This window comes from Natator depressus, chromosome 5 (genome assembly GCF_965152275.1).
Source record: "Natator depressus isolate rNatDep1 chromosome 5, rNatDep2.hap1, whole genome shotgun sequence".
NCBI lineage: Eukaryota > Metazoa > Chordata > Testudines > Cheloniidae > Natator > Natator depressus.
Window position 1 is genome coordinate 87,541,264 of NC_134238.1, and position 14,534 is coordinate 87,555,797.

The 14,534-nt window shown below is 43.7% G+C and overlaps 1 protein-coding gene across 1 annotated transcript in view; it reads left to right on the plus strand.

Annotated features, from left to right (window-relative positions):
• The window catches only part of FANCC (FA complementation group C), a 129,364-nt gene that overhangs the window by 65,074 nt on the left and 49,756 nt on the right, over nucleotides 1-14,534 (plus strand). The gene's annotated exons all lie outside the window — the stretch shown is intronic.

A 14,534-nucleotide genomic window follows, 5' to 3' on the forward strand; every position in this document is an offset into this window, starting at 1 on the left:
GGGGACAGATTCAAATCTGTCTGGATTTGTATCTAGGGCTCCATGTAGTTAAAGTATTTAAAAGGCAATGTTTAAATTGCTAAACTATGTCCTTATGGATTAATGCATTGCACTCATTAACTTGTTTTTTCATGAAAAATCATGAGCAAAAAGTTATTAATTTAAAACATTTGTTACCCTATAATCAGTTTAGATTTTTTTTAGAAATATTCTATTATATAGTGCACCAATTCTATCCAATGTATTTAGAAATTTATAATGATTTGGCACCTGGTTACTTGACATGATTAAAGGCTTCCATTAACAAAGAAATCGTAATAGAACCCCTTTATGAAAGCAATACATTTCAGGATGTGTAGGTATGTCATACGCACATATCTTGTATTATGAAAGTGAACCTGAGGCATGGACACTCTGAAATGTGGCATATATGATACTATAATCACACACCTGGAGGTGTCATGTGTCTTTTAACATTTTAAAATTCTTCTCTCTTCTTCGCGTATTTTTACATGTCCATTCCACTGTAGGTGTGTGTGCGCCCCCACGCACAGTTGTTGATCTTTTTCCCTCAGTGGTACTCGTTGGGGCAGCTTGAGCATACTCTACCCTTGCCTGCCACTGCTTGCAGGTACAAAAGGGGCAGCGACCACCCTCAGTTGCTTCTTACTCCCAGTGATTGTTGTTGGAGTGCTTTCAGTCTTGCTATAGCAAGTTCTTCCCTTGCTCCTTGTATATAGCCAATTTTTTCTTAGAAGTTAGTAGTTAGGTAAAATCTAGTATAGATAAGTGTTAATATTAAGCTTCAGTTTTTATGGTTTTTTTTTTTTAACCAAATTCAAATTTTGGTACTGGGTCTGGTATCAGAACCATGCCTCGCTTTCTGGGGTTTAAGTCCTGCCTGTCATTGACCCACACCCCAGCTGTCTAAAATGCTTGGGGGAGTCCAACATTACTGACAAGTGTCCATCTGTAAGAGATTCACGCCTGGTTCTAAGAAGGATAGAGCAGCCAGGTTCAAGTGTCTCCTAATGGCCCACCATTGGAACCCTTGCTTTTTAGATGGACTCTGAGTACTGCATTTTGATATGGAGTGCTCCATTGGAGATGTCTACAGCACCTCACTCTCTATCTCTGGTGCCAAAAAAAGAGAGACTGGCCCTTGAGAGACTTAGTACCCTGTTTGGCAAGATCGTCTGTACTGAAGTCAGCTAGAGGCAAGGACTCTGGGAAAGACTCTGAAGAGTGCTTCCTAGAGGACTCCTCATCTAAGATAGTCAACCCTAGAACCTGAGTCATGTCTCTCGAGTCCAACCTCTGACGTACCTATAGAAAGACATCAGGATCAGGAATCAAGACAAGCACGAATGACACCAGAGGTGTATGCAGCCATGAGAGAACTGCTTAACCTCTTGGTGTCTCTGGTTGTGCAGGAAGGTTTCCAACCAGTACCAGTGGTTCCTACTCTGTCTCTTCAGGAGCATACAGTACCATTACCTTCTATGCTTTTGGTACATCAGAAGCTGGTGCAATCAAGAGGCAAGCCAATTATGGTATCCTTGTAATGCCATCCCTGAGCTCTGGCTACCTATCTCTGGTTCCAATGGGGCTCTGCTCCCCCACTGGTATCAGAGGACTGAGAGTTGTCTTCCTCAGACTCAGAGGTGCAGTCTTTTGTGCCTCAATGTAGGCAGGGCACATATCCTCTGCCAGAGACTTGGGAGCCATGTGTCTTGCAGCAGTCTCAGCAGTGTCATTCTCTGAAGGGGCAATGGCCTGGACAAGGATGGGTCCTTTTCTGGACACCATGGGGTGTCCCTCCTCCAGCTAGGGCTTCCTCTTACCCGCTTCAGTCGGTTTCCTCGAGGGCACACCAAGAATATTGGCCCCACAGGCAACATTCTTCGAGGACTGAGACCGGGCTTGGTACTGAGTAGCTAGAAGTCGCTTGGGAAGTTCTCCCACTGCAAGACACAGAGCAGGCACCTCCATAGCCTCTTCCTCCCCATCAGATGAGGCTATGGAGGTGGTAAGCGACTCAGCAGCATCAGAGGTTTACATGGTTCACCAAAGTCTACTGAGAATGGTAGTCTCTGTTATGGACATTCAGGCAGAAGAGGTCTGCGAGAAATCTCACAAGTTGTTGGACATTCTGGCTTTGGCAGCACCTTTCAGAGTGGCTCTAGTGACTAATTAAGCCATTCTGGAGCTGGTTAATGCACTCTGGCAGTCCCTCTCTGGCCATTTTGCTGTGGGAGGAAGGGAAGAAGGGAAGTTCTACATCCCTTTTAATGGGTTTGAACATCCGTATTCTTGTCCTCTCCTGGGCTCCTTAGTAGTGGCAGCAGCTAATGAGCGGAAGATGCATGGTACCAGGTGTTGACTCCTAAAGGAAAAAAGTCAAAGGCTGGACTTGTTTGCCTGTAAACTTTATTCTATGAGAAGTCTGAAACTCAGAATTGAAAACCAACAGGTGCTCTGAAGTCACTATGATACTCTCTGGGAGAACATGATGAAATTTAAGGACAGGTTACTGGATGACTGCAAGCAGGAATTCAGTATGATGGTAGAGGAGGGCAAGCTGGTGACCAGAACAGCTCTACAGGACAGCTTGGATGTGGCAGGTTCAGCAACTCCCACCATGGCATCTAGTATAACTATAAGAAAGTATTGATGGCTGCAGTCTTCCTGCAGAGGTTCAGCAGACCATCCAAGATCTCCCATTCTAAAGTCCTTCCTTATTTTCAGACAAGACAGACAATAGACTTCATAGCCTAAAAGAGCGCTGGACAATGATAAAATTGCCTGGAATCTATACACTGGCAATGAAAAGAAAGAAGTATTGCCCTCAGCAGTCCTATAGACATTAGGGCTTTGTTCTGCGATCCTCAGAGAGTCTCCCTGAAAGCATGGGGATCCCTGAACCCACCAAAAAAGAAAGGCAGAGGTTAAAAGGAGGTGACCACCACCACCCTCTTCTGCATCAGCAGGTTCATCTCATCCAGCCAGTTCGTCCAAACAGGCATTTTGATGGGTTGATAAGGATAGTTTACCAGTTCCCACAATTCCGTCTGTTTCTACCCTTTTGTTTTCCAATTGCTTATTTCGCTTCCTAAGTACTTGGTCTCACATAACATCAGATAAGTGGTTCTTAAGCATGGTGGATCTGGGATGTTCCTTCCATGTCTCTTCAGGAACCACTCTCATGAAACTGTCCTCCAGCAGGAAGTCAAATCCCTCCTTGAAGCAGAAGCCACAGAGGAAGTCCTTTTGTGCTTCAGGGGAAGAGCTTCTATTCCCTCTACTTTCTTATTCCCAAAGTGAAAGATTGTCTCAGGCCTATTTTGTATACAGGAGAATTAAACAGATTCCTGAAGAAGATAAAATTCCATATGGTCACCTTCGCTTCCATGATTCCCTCCCTGAAACAAGAGGACTGATATGGTGCCCTCGACTTAACAAATGCTTACTTCCATGTGGCAATATGCCACAACCACTGGACATTTCTCAGATTCGTGGCGAATGGAACCCATTACCAATTCACAGTGGTTCCATTCAGCCTGTCAGCTGCTTCTCATGTTTTCGCAAAGTGCATGGCCATGGTGGTAGAATATCTTTGAAAATCAGGTGTCGATCTGTTTCCAGATCTGGAAAACTGGCTGGTGAGAGGCAAGTCCAAAGTACAGTTCTGTCCATCAGCCTATCTGCATTCAACACACCGGGCTTCTAGTTCATTGGGACAAATCAATCCTGAAACCACTACAGATAATAGAATTTATTGGAGCAGTCTTAGACTCTACGAAGGCCAAGGCTTTTCTGCCAAAATCAAGCTTTGAAACACTGGGGGTTAGTTCTGGAGCTAAAAGCAAATCCTCTCGCCACAGTTCACAGATGCCTCAGATTCCTGGGGCACACGGCAGTATGTACCTATGTAGTGCAGCACACCACACTACACCTCAGGAAGTTGCAAGGCTGGCTGGCTTCAGTGTATGTCCTAAGTAGCTCAAGTACTGGTGTTAGTTTTGTCATCTCTGAACCGGTGAATACACTCTCTGAAAGTTTGGGTGAAGGTCTGTGACAGAGTATAGGCCCCCATGTATGAGGAAGGGAGCAGAGAGGCTTTGCTGGTTGGGCTAGCCCCACCTATCCAGTCCTGTCAATCATGCATGATTGGGAGGAGGGCTTTAAACGGGAAGAAACTTCAGTAGGCAGGGGGAAAGGAGCAAGACTACCCTAAGCACCAGACTGCAGGAGTAATGCCTGACATTGCAAAGGGAACTCCTAGGCAGGAGACTTTCATCCCGACCCTGAGGAAAGTACAGCAGACCCCCTATGGTAAGACACACAGGCTGAGCCTGCCACAGAAACCCAGACAAAGCGATTTCCTCAAACCTATTATCTTGGGACTGGATTGTTGGCAGCACTGTAGATACCCTCCCCGCTTCCCCACCCCTGCTTTCTGGAACCTCAGGGAGTCTCCCTGAAAGCTTGGGGAGTTTGTGACTTCCATTTTGATCCCCCAGCCAGAGAGACTTAAGGAGCCCTACAAAGGGCAGAACCCCCCTTGGGAATAGTAGGAAAGTGGGGCTGGTGTTGCTATCACCCAGAGTTGATAACTGGGTGTGGTCAGGTTTCCCCACACCGAGGGAGAGAGGAACCACCAAAGACTCTGTTACAGGGTTTTCGTCGTTCCCCTACAACCAGTGCTCACTTTAATCACAGATGCATCACCCCTGGTTGTGGGGTACACATGGGTCACTATAGACTCAAGGTCTGTGGTCTTCCCAAGAACTGAAGAGACTCTCATAAATGTCAGAGAGTTGTGAGCTGCTCATCTAGTCTGTTCAGCCTTCCTTCTGCATATCAAGGGGAAAAAATCTGCTAGTAATAACAGACAGCACAGTAACTATATTTTATGAAAACATGTAGGGAGGGATGCATTTGACACAGCTGTGCCAGAAGGTGATTCACCTGTGGCACTTTTGCATAGCCAATTTGGTTCACTTCAGAGCTGCTTACCTTCCAGGAGTGCAGAATTTGTTGGCAGATCAGCTGAGCAGGTTCTTCCCTGATCACCATCAGAGTTCACTGTCTCTAGACATGGCCAGATTCATGTACCAGCTGTGAGGGACACCCCAGGTGGACCTATTTGCAACACAGGCCAATGGAAAATGCCATCAGTAATGTTTACAGTCCAGGTTCATTGACAGACACATTCCTGCTATCCTGGAAGAATTATCTTTTATATGCCTTACCTCTGATTCCATTACTGCGCAGAGTCTTGTCAATGACCGGGCTCACCTCATACTTATAGCACCAGCATGGCCTCAGCAACACTGGTACTCAACCCTGCCAACCTTGTCAGTCAGACCTCCATTATCTCTCCCGTTGGATCTATGCATGATTACCCAGGGCCATTGGCATCTGCTTCACCCCAGCATACAAGCCCTCCATTTGACAGAGTGGATGCTTCATGGTTAACACCATTGGAAAGGGCTTGCTCTAAGAACATACAGAACGTACTTCTGAATAGTAGAAAGCTTCAAGAAGGGGTACTTATCTGGCTAATAGAAATGTTTTTCCATCTGGTCCCGACAAAAATGTTCCCTCCAAATAAGCTCTTATCAGACATGTATTGTGTGGTCTTTTACACCTAAAACATCAAGGTCTATCAGTTAGCTCTATCAGAGTACCTCTGGAAGCTATCTCAGCTTTCCACCCCTTGGTAGATAATAGATCTCTTTTTTTTCCAACCCTATCACCATCAGATTTCTAAAGGGTTTGGACAGATTATACTCTTAGGTGAAAGATCCTATTCCCCTATGGGATCTGATTTTGGTGTTGGCAAAGTTAATGGGGCCACTTCTGAACCTCTTGCAACTTGCTCCCTTTCTCTACCTCTCTATAAATGTGGACTTTTTGACTGTGATTACCTTTATGAGGAAAGTGGGTGAGTTGAGAACCCTGGTACCAGAGCCTCCCTATACAGTTTTCCGTAAGGATAATGTTTACCTCCACCCTCACCCAAAGTTCCTAATAAAGGTGGTCTCCAATTTTAACATTAACCAGGCAATTTATTTGCTGACTTTCTTTCTGAAACTTCACACTCATAGAGATGAGGAGAAACTTCATTCATTAGGTGTTAGAAGAGCTTTAGCTTTTTTTCCATGAAGTCCTTTAGTTCCTCAACGCAGTTGTTTGTCGCGGTTGTGGATAGAATGAAAGGACACCCAGTTTCCATTCAGAGGTTTTCACCCTGGGTTTCTTTGTGCATTTGTTTGTGTTGCCAGTTGGCTAATGTGATGCCACCAGTTAGAGTATTGGCCCATTTCACTAGAGTATATGCAGCATCAGTAGCTTTCCAAGTGCAACTACCTATTCTGGACAACTTGGTCATCAGTGCACGTGTTAGCTTCTCATTATGCTGTAGTCAAGCAGTCCAGAAGCCATGTCACTGTTGGAAGTGTTGTTCTCCAATCTGTTCCTGTAGACTCTGAGCCCACATCCAGTAGAATGGACGTGCAATCAAAGAAGAAGAACTGCCCACCTGTCTCTAACAGCTGTTCTTTGAGATGTGTGGACATGTCATTCCAGGACCCACTCTCTTTCCCCTCTCTATCAAAATCTGTCCCAGTAAGAGGAACTGAGGTGGATTGGGGTGGCTCTGCCCTCTTATGCCTGCACATAGTGGCATGCAATGGCAGAGGGCACTCAAGCTGCCCTGATGGGTACTGCTGAGGGGAAAAAGATCTTTGACAACTGTGCATGGGGCTCCCACACATACCTAGAGGGGAATGGACATGTGCAACCCATCTCGAAGAACAATTACAGAAAGGTAGGTAACTGTTTCTTATTCATTGCCTCTGCAGATCTCCATTGTAGGTGTTGTGTACCATGCTGACAAGCTACATAACTGCTAGCATTGACCCTGCTTATGCATCAATCAAGTATCTGAACATTTCAGAACTCAAAATTACAGAAGGTTCTGTGCCTGTATACATTCTCAGCTCTCTCTTTTCCACCTGTAAAGTGGTCACAGGAGTATCTCTCCCCCATAATCTATATAATACAACGGTCTTATCCATCTATCCATCCCTCTATATTTCTAAAGCCATCATTCACCATAATATATAGGTGCTATACATGGCTTACAGAAAACATTGGTTCAGTATAGAAAAAGTAAAATCTCTGTTTTAATCTTGGGTATATTATGTATTTACTTATTTAATATTTATATTACATTCACACCCAGAGCCCCACAGCAGGATTGGGACCATATTGTGCTGGGCACATTCCCATTGTACATACTTGAAAATTCAGCCCCTACCCCCAAAAATTTGCACTCTGAGAAGACAAATGACACACAGAGATGAAGAAGATGAGGGCATTCTGTGTAAAGGAGTAGTGTGGATGAAGGCACAAAGATGAGAATTTGACAAATAGGCAGATAAGCCTTGCTTTGTTGGTAGGAGGCAATGCATTAAGAGACCAGAGTATGCAAGAGGGATATGAGGGTACAGCTGAGAGGGTGATGACAGGAAGCTTGATCTTCTTGCAGTGAAGCATGATAGCAGGAGCTGGTAGGGAGGGTGGATGATGTGGTCAGAGCAATGGTCAGTCAGTCTAATAATTCCCTTATTACATGATATTTTAAAGGCTATTTAGATTACAGTAAGTAGAAACGTTGGATCTACCAATGTGATGAATATATCCCATCTAAAATATATTTAGAACATTTATTTAGAGGTACGTGCGTATTTGTTTTTGTTTGATTGATTATGACATTTCCAGGATGTGACCTCTATGTGCCTTATGGTTTATGGCAATTACAATACAAAATAATGAGCCAAAAATTACTGATTGATTTAGTCTCTTTTTCCTATTTGCAATAAAAACAATATAGAACAAAAAAGCAACCAGAAAAAAATTGTTTATGTGGCTAAATCAGGTAAGGTGAATAAGCTGCTTCAGAACTGCATCATCTGAGTCATTTATCACAATGAATTATCTCAGCACAGTGTCATAACTGTAGGTAAATATCTTAGGGCCAGTCTACACTACAGCGCTACATCTGCACAGCTGTAGCGCATCTGGTGAAGACGCACTATGCTGACAGAAGAACCCTCTCCCATCGGCATAATTACTCTACCTCAGCGAGAAGCGGAAGCTATGTTGGCCGCTGACCTAGCGCCAGTGTGGACGGTGTGAAACTTGTGTTGCTCATGGCGGGGGCCTTTTTCATACCCCTGAGCGATGAAAGTTAGATCAACTTAAGCAGTAGTGTAGACCTGCTCTTAGAGATTTGCAGGACCTAGATAGAAGACTGCTGTGCTTTAGTATGAAAGAAACTTGATATCCAATACTGTTATATTTGGATTCCAGCTGTAATTAGAGTGTGATGGTCTAGTAACTTGTATTTTATATGGTGTGCAGTTAATTATGTTTACATCTCTTGGAAGAGACTGGAATTAGTATTGGAAATTTTGTAGTTACTAGGAAGCAATAAAAACCAAAAGATCAGCGTTATACACATTGTATATAGTGAAATAATCTACATGAATATTCTTTGGCATCTCAGAAATTGGGAGGTCTTGCATTTTTGAGGGTTGAAGTGTACATAAGTGTATAATATATAAACCTGTATAATATATGTGTGTATGTATATATGTGTTTGTAATATCTATGTGGTGGTGTGTTAAAGTTTCAGGGTTTTTGTACAGTCCTCACTACATGCACATATAGGGCCAATAGTAATGTCTGTGCAGATTTTAGTTAGTACTTTTGGAAGCAGACGTAGTTGTGCTCCTTTGAAAGGTAGGGCACAAGAAAACCTTAATCCTTGGCTTTAGGTTCTGACCCTTAAAACTTATGTTGTTCTTGACATTGTAAGCCATTCTGTAAGTATGCCGTTCTCCTGGCATCATCAACTTTCCAAAGTCTGGCCCAGAATCAAAACTATATTATGCTTTCCAGCTGAAATTCAGGTTGTGGACCCTCAAATGCTATTGTTTTTGATTCAGCACTGCAGAGTGAAAAGTTCCACTTATTAGGTGGGGTAGTGACACTCTGTTGTGCTGCCATACTAAGATTTGGGGTTGTACCCTGGTTCCTATGCCCCTACATTGCCCTCCTGCTTTGACTGATCCACCCAGTTATATTCTGGCTGGATCCAGAGTCATCTTTCATAGCTAGACCTTCCAGTGAAAGAGGCAGAGAAAAGGGAGAAAGATGGGGGAGATGTCAGAGAGAAACTGGGAGAGGCAAGACAATTTTTGTTTGAAATTGAATTTCCTTGCAGAGTATCCTAGCTAAGTAAAGTTCAACAGATACAATACATTTCCTTAACAGTGTATTTTATAAAAGAATCCATCCTCAAAAGGATATATCCTTGAGTTGAAACACTGGGAATAGTTTTCAGAGTAGCAGCCATGTTAGTCTGTATTCGCAAAAAGAAAAGGAGTACTTGTGGCACCTTAGAGACTAACCAATTTATTTGAGCATAAGCTTTCGTGAGCTACAGCTCACTTCATCTTGCATCCGATGAAGTGAGCTGTAGCTCACGAAAGCTTATGCTCAAATAAATTGGTTAGTCTCTAAGGTGCCACAAGTACTCCTTTTCTTTTTGCGTATATACACAGAGAACATGAAATAGTGGGTGTTACCTGATCACTCTCGTTACAGTGTGTATGGTAAGGTGAGCTATTACCAGCAGGAGAACGGAGGGGAAAAAAGCCTTTTGTAGTGATAATCAAGATGGGCAATTGCCACTTTTAGGTCTGTAATCGAGTGACCAAAGAGATTGAAGTGTTCTCCGACTGGTTTTTGAATGTTATAATTCTTGATGTCTGATTTGTGTCCATTTATTCTTTTACGTAGAGACTGTCCAGTTTGGCCAATGTACATGGCAGAGGGGCATTTCTGGCGCATGATGGCATATATCACATTGGTAGATGTGCAGGTGAGCGAGCCTCTGATAGTGTGGCTGAAGTGATTAGGCCCTATGATGGTGTCCCCTGAATAGATATGTGGGCACAGTTGTCAACGGGCTTTGTTGCAAGGATAGGTTCCTGGGTTAGTGGTTCTGTTGTGTGGTGTGTGGTTGCTGGTGAGTATTTGCTTCAAGTTGAGGGGCTGTCTGTAAGCAAGGACTGGCCTGTCTCCCAAGATCTGTGAGAGTGATGGGTCGTCCTTCAGGATAGGTCCTTGATGATGCGTTGGACAGGTTTTAGTTGGGGGCTGAAGGTGATGGCTAGTGGCGTTCTGTTATTTTCTTTGTTGGGCCTGTCCTGTAGAAGGTGACTTCTGAGTACTCTTCTGGCTCTGTCAATCTGTTTCTTCACTTCAGCAGGTGGGTATTGTAGTTGTAAGAACGCTTGATAGAGATCTTGTAGGTGTCTGTCTCTGTCTGAGGGGTTGGAGCAAATGCGGTTGTATCGTAGAGCTTGGCTGTAGACAATGGATCATGTGGTGTGGTCTGGATGAAAGCTGGAGGCATGTAAGTAGGCATAGTGGTCAGTAGGCTTCCGGTATAGGGTGGTGTTTATGTGACCATCGCTTATTAGCACCGTAGTGTCCAGGAAGTAGATCTCTTGTGTGGACTGGTCCAGGCTGAGGTTGATGGTGGGATGGAAATTGTTGAAATCATGGTGGAATTCCTCAAGGTTTCTTTTCCATGGGTCCAGATGATGAAGATGTCATCAATGTAGCGCAAGTAGAATAGGGGCATTAGGGGACAAGAGCTGAGGTAGCGTTGTTCTAAGTCAGCCATAAAAATGTTGGCATACTGTGGGGCCATGCGGGTACCCATAGCAGTCCCACTGATTTGAAGGTATACATTGTCCCCAAATGTGAAATAGTTATGGGTGAGGACAAAGTCACAAAGTTCAGCCACCAGGTTTGCCGTGACATTATTGGGGATACTGTTCCTTATGGTTTGTAGTCCATCTATTCAGGGGACACCATCATAGGGCCTAATCACTTCAGCCACACTATCAGAGGCTCGTTCACCTGCACATCTACCAATGTGATATGTGCCAGCAATGCCCCTCTGCCATGTACATTGGCCAAACTGGACAGTCTCTATGTAAAAGAATAAATGGACACAAATCAGATGTCAAGAATTATAACATTCAAAAACCAGTCGGAGAACACTTCAATCTCTTTGGTCACTTGATTACAGACCTAAAAGTGGCAATTCTTCAACAAAAAAATTTCAGAAACAGACTCCAATGAGAGACTGCTGAATTGGAATTAATTCGCAAACTGGATACAATTAACTTAGGCTTGAATGAAGACTGGGAGTGGATGGGTCATTACACAAAGTAAAACTATTTCCCCCCGCCCACGGTTCCTCACACGTTGTTTTCAACTGCTGGAAATGGCCCACCTTGATTATCACTATAAAAGGTTTTTCCGCCCCCCGCTCTCCCGCTGGTAATAGCTCACCTTACCTGATCACTCTCGTTCCAGTGTGTATGGTAACACCCATTGTTTCATGTTCTCTGTGTATATAAATCTTCTCACTGTATTTTCCACTGAATGCGTCCGATGAAGTGAGCTGTAGCTCATGGAAGCTTATGCTCAAATAAATTTGTTAGTCTCTAAGGTGCCACAAGTACTCCTTTTCTTTTTACTGGGAATAGTGTGGATTAATTTTGCTTGTGCTCTTGGTGAATTCCTCATGCTCTTCACTACAAGAATTCTATAAAAGATATTAAATGATATTCCCTATTTAATAGCTATTGAAAATAAAATCACAGTTTGCTTTGCAGCAAATTTGGACTGACTCGTCAGTGGGCTGCTTGTGAACTAGTTTCCGCTAATGTTCTGTACTACTGAAGAGCTTTTCTGTCTTCTACATAGGAGCCCTTTAAGCATGTGAAGAGATCCTACCTTTTTGAACTCACCAAGTTATGTAATTTAAAATTGAAGACTTTCAGTTGCTTAGTACTTGTGTCTAAAAGTCAGCTAAACTTAAAGCTCTTAAAATAGATTTGTATACATAGAATAAAGATGCATTTGGTATTTGTTAAAGTTAAAACAAAAATTCAGGAGTGACATGTTTATCACTAATTTAAGCAATATTTTTGTATAGTGTTAATAAAAAACTAAAACTTGGAAATACAAACAATCAGGTAAAGTACAGAAATGTAATAGTTTCTTAAAGTTAGAATTATTTAGCCACAGAACATCTGGATCCAATGAATAGGACATGAGACTGGGAGTCAAGACGACTTTAGTTCCGTTCCCATCTCTTCCATTCACGTGCTCTGTGATCTTGGGCAAGTCACTTAACTTCTGTACTTCAGTTTCTTCGTCTGTATATACTTTTTGAGGATAATACTTGTTTATGTAAAGCACATTAGATGTATTGATAAAACACATAACAGATGTGTCTATTACTTATACATACATTAACACTTGTATATGTATAAGCACATACACGTTTTCTCCTTTATTTCTCTGTGTATTTATGTTTTTGTGTTCATTATTAAAATAAATCAGTGTTTTTTCTTATTCCTGTTATCAATTGTGAATTAGAAAAATGCATAATAGAAAAAGTAGCTGAATTTTACATGGTTTGTGTGTGTATGCACGTAGCATCTCCACTGTAATGTTGCAATGCAATTTTTTGATTTAATTTTCTTTTAAAAAGGAAAAAAATAAAGGTGTCAATGTCTTTGATTGTATGAGAAATATACATCTGTAATCATTAGATCAGACCTGCAATTTCAATATCCTTAGTCTGCCTGTGCATTCTAGGTTGAATTGTGCTCTACAGATCATGCAGATTTTGAAATTGATCAGGAGAGCGTCCAGAGAGGAGGATGCCAGTCTTGCAAAGCTTTTTTTGATGCTTTTTCCCATGTGTGAGAGAGAGTTTGCCAAGGTAAATTCAAGGGCTACCTGGGATATGAGATCCATTGTATCTTTTGAAAAGATTAGGTGATAACTATGGCATCCTGAAAATCCCATCATCTTCTTCAAGTGGTGTCCCTGTGGGTGCTCCACTCTAGGTGTCGGTGCATCCCTGCGCCGGAGATCAGAGATTTCTCGCAGCAGTACTTGGTCGGGGGGGAGGGCGCACACAGGAGTTGTCTCATGCAGTTGTTGGCACCTCTTGTAGTGTGCGCTCCCCCAACCATCCCCTCAGTTCCTTCTCAACCGTCCTCTCAACCGGCTGCAGACAAGCTCCACAGCAGTGCTCTCTTTGAAACTTTATGGGGAGAAAAAAAAGTTACAAGTTACATAGGAACTTCTTTTTAGTGTACACTTAGTTACATTGTTTAGTTAGTCTTAGTCTATACATAGTTACATAGTTTCCTTAGTTCCTCTTAGAGGTTTTTCATAAAAAAGAAAAAAAAAAGGAAAAGAGAAGAAAGAAGACTTTTTTCTCTCCTTAACTCCCCGTTTGGGAACAGTTTCTACAGTTTACCATTACAATTAACTCCCACCCGTATCTCTTGAGAGGTGGGAGAGGCTTAACTGCAGTTATGCGGGGCTCAACAGGATTTTAAAAGTGTGACTCCTGCCGTGAACCGATGCCGGTCTCTGACGGCCACACATTCTGCATTCACTGTCTGGAAGAAACTCATATCTCCCAGAAATGCATACATTGCACCAACTTAACAACAAGGGAAAGACGTGACAGGGATCTCAGCTTGAAAATGCTTCTGCTGGAGAAATCCCTCCAACCTCGGCAAGAGATGTCCTCCGGGAAGTCTCATAAACCGAGATCTCTGAGCTCTGATAAGGCTCCGACTTCCAAAACTGTCAGGAAGCGAGCCTTGACCTCTCCAGCAAGGGTCTCTCAGAAAAAGAGAGCTTCCCCAGTGAGGTCTTTACCCTTAGTGCTCCACTGATCCAGAGTGAGGACTTACGAGGCGCCGGGCTCCTCCGGCACCGTCCCTCAGTGGACCCCTTCTGAGCCCCAGTGCGCGGCCCCGGAGTTGAGATGTCAAGTCTCCTCCACAGCACCGACTACCCCGGTGCAGAACGCCGCACAGGCAGCGGCACCGCGATCAATGCTGCCACCACTGGCACTGACCCAAGACTTGCTGCCACCTAACCAGTCGAATCCAGCACCGGTCAGCACTCCAATGGTCGACCACAACCCCAAGGCGGGACCATCGCAACTCCTGCGTCCTGCTGACGTAGCAGTTTCTTCTGCACCGCAGTCACCACTGCTCGGCACTAAACAGTCCCCGAGCTACATAGCACGGTACCATCCTTCGTCTCCTGCACTACTCTCCATGCATAGTGGTGAGGAAGGAGACGTGCAGGACAACCGCTTCTTCTCTCAACGTTCATCCCCATCACAGATGAGACCTACATGGAATGCTGTGAAGCCTAAGCCTCATCCCTCCGAGCAGTCACAGCCCTGGTATGCACAGCACTGGTCTTACCCATTACCACCTTATCCCATGCAATGGTCACAATGGGGTCCTTGGCCCACATACCAGAACCCCTATTCTGGTCCCCCTTCCCCAGCAACAAGAGGTTCCAGAGTACACCCATCATTACCACATAGAGAA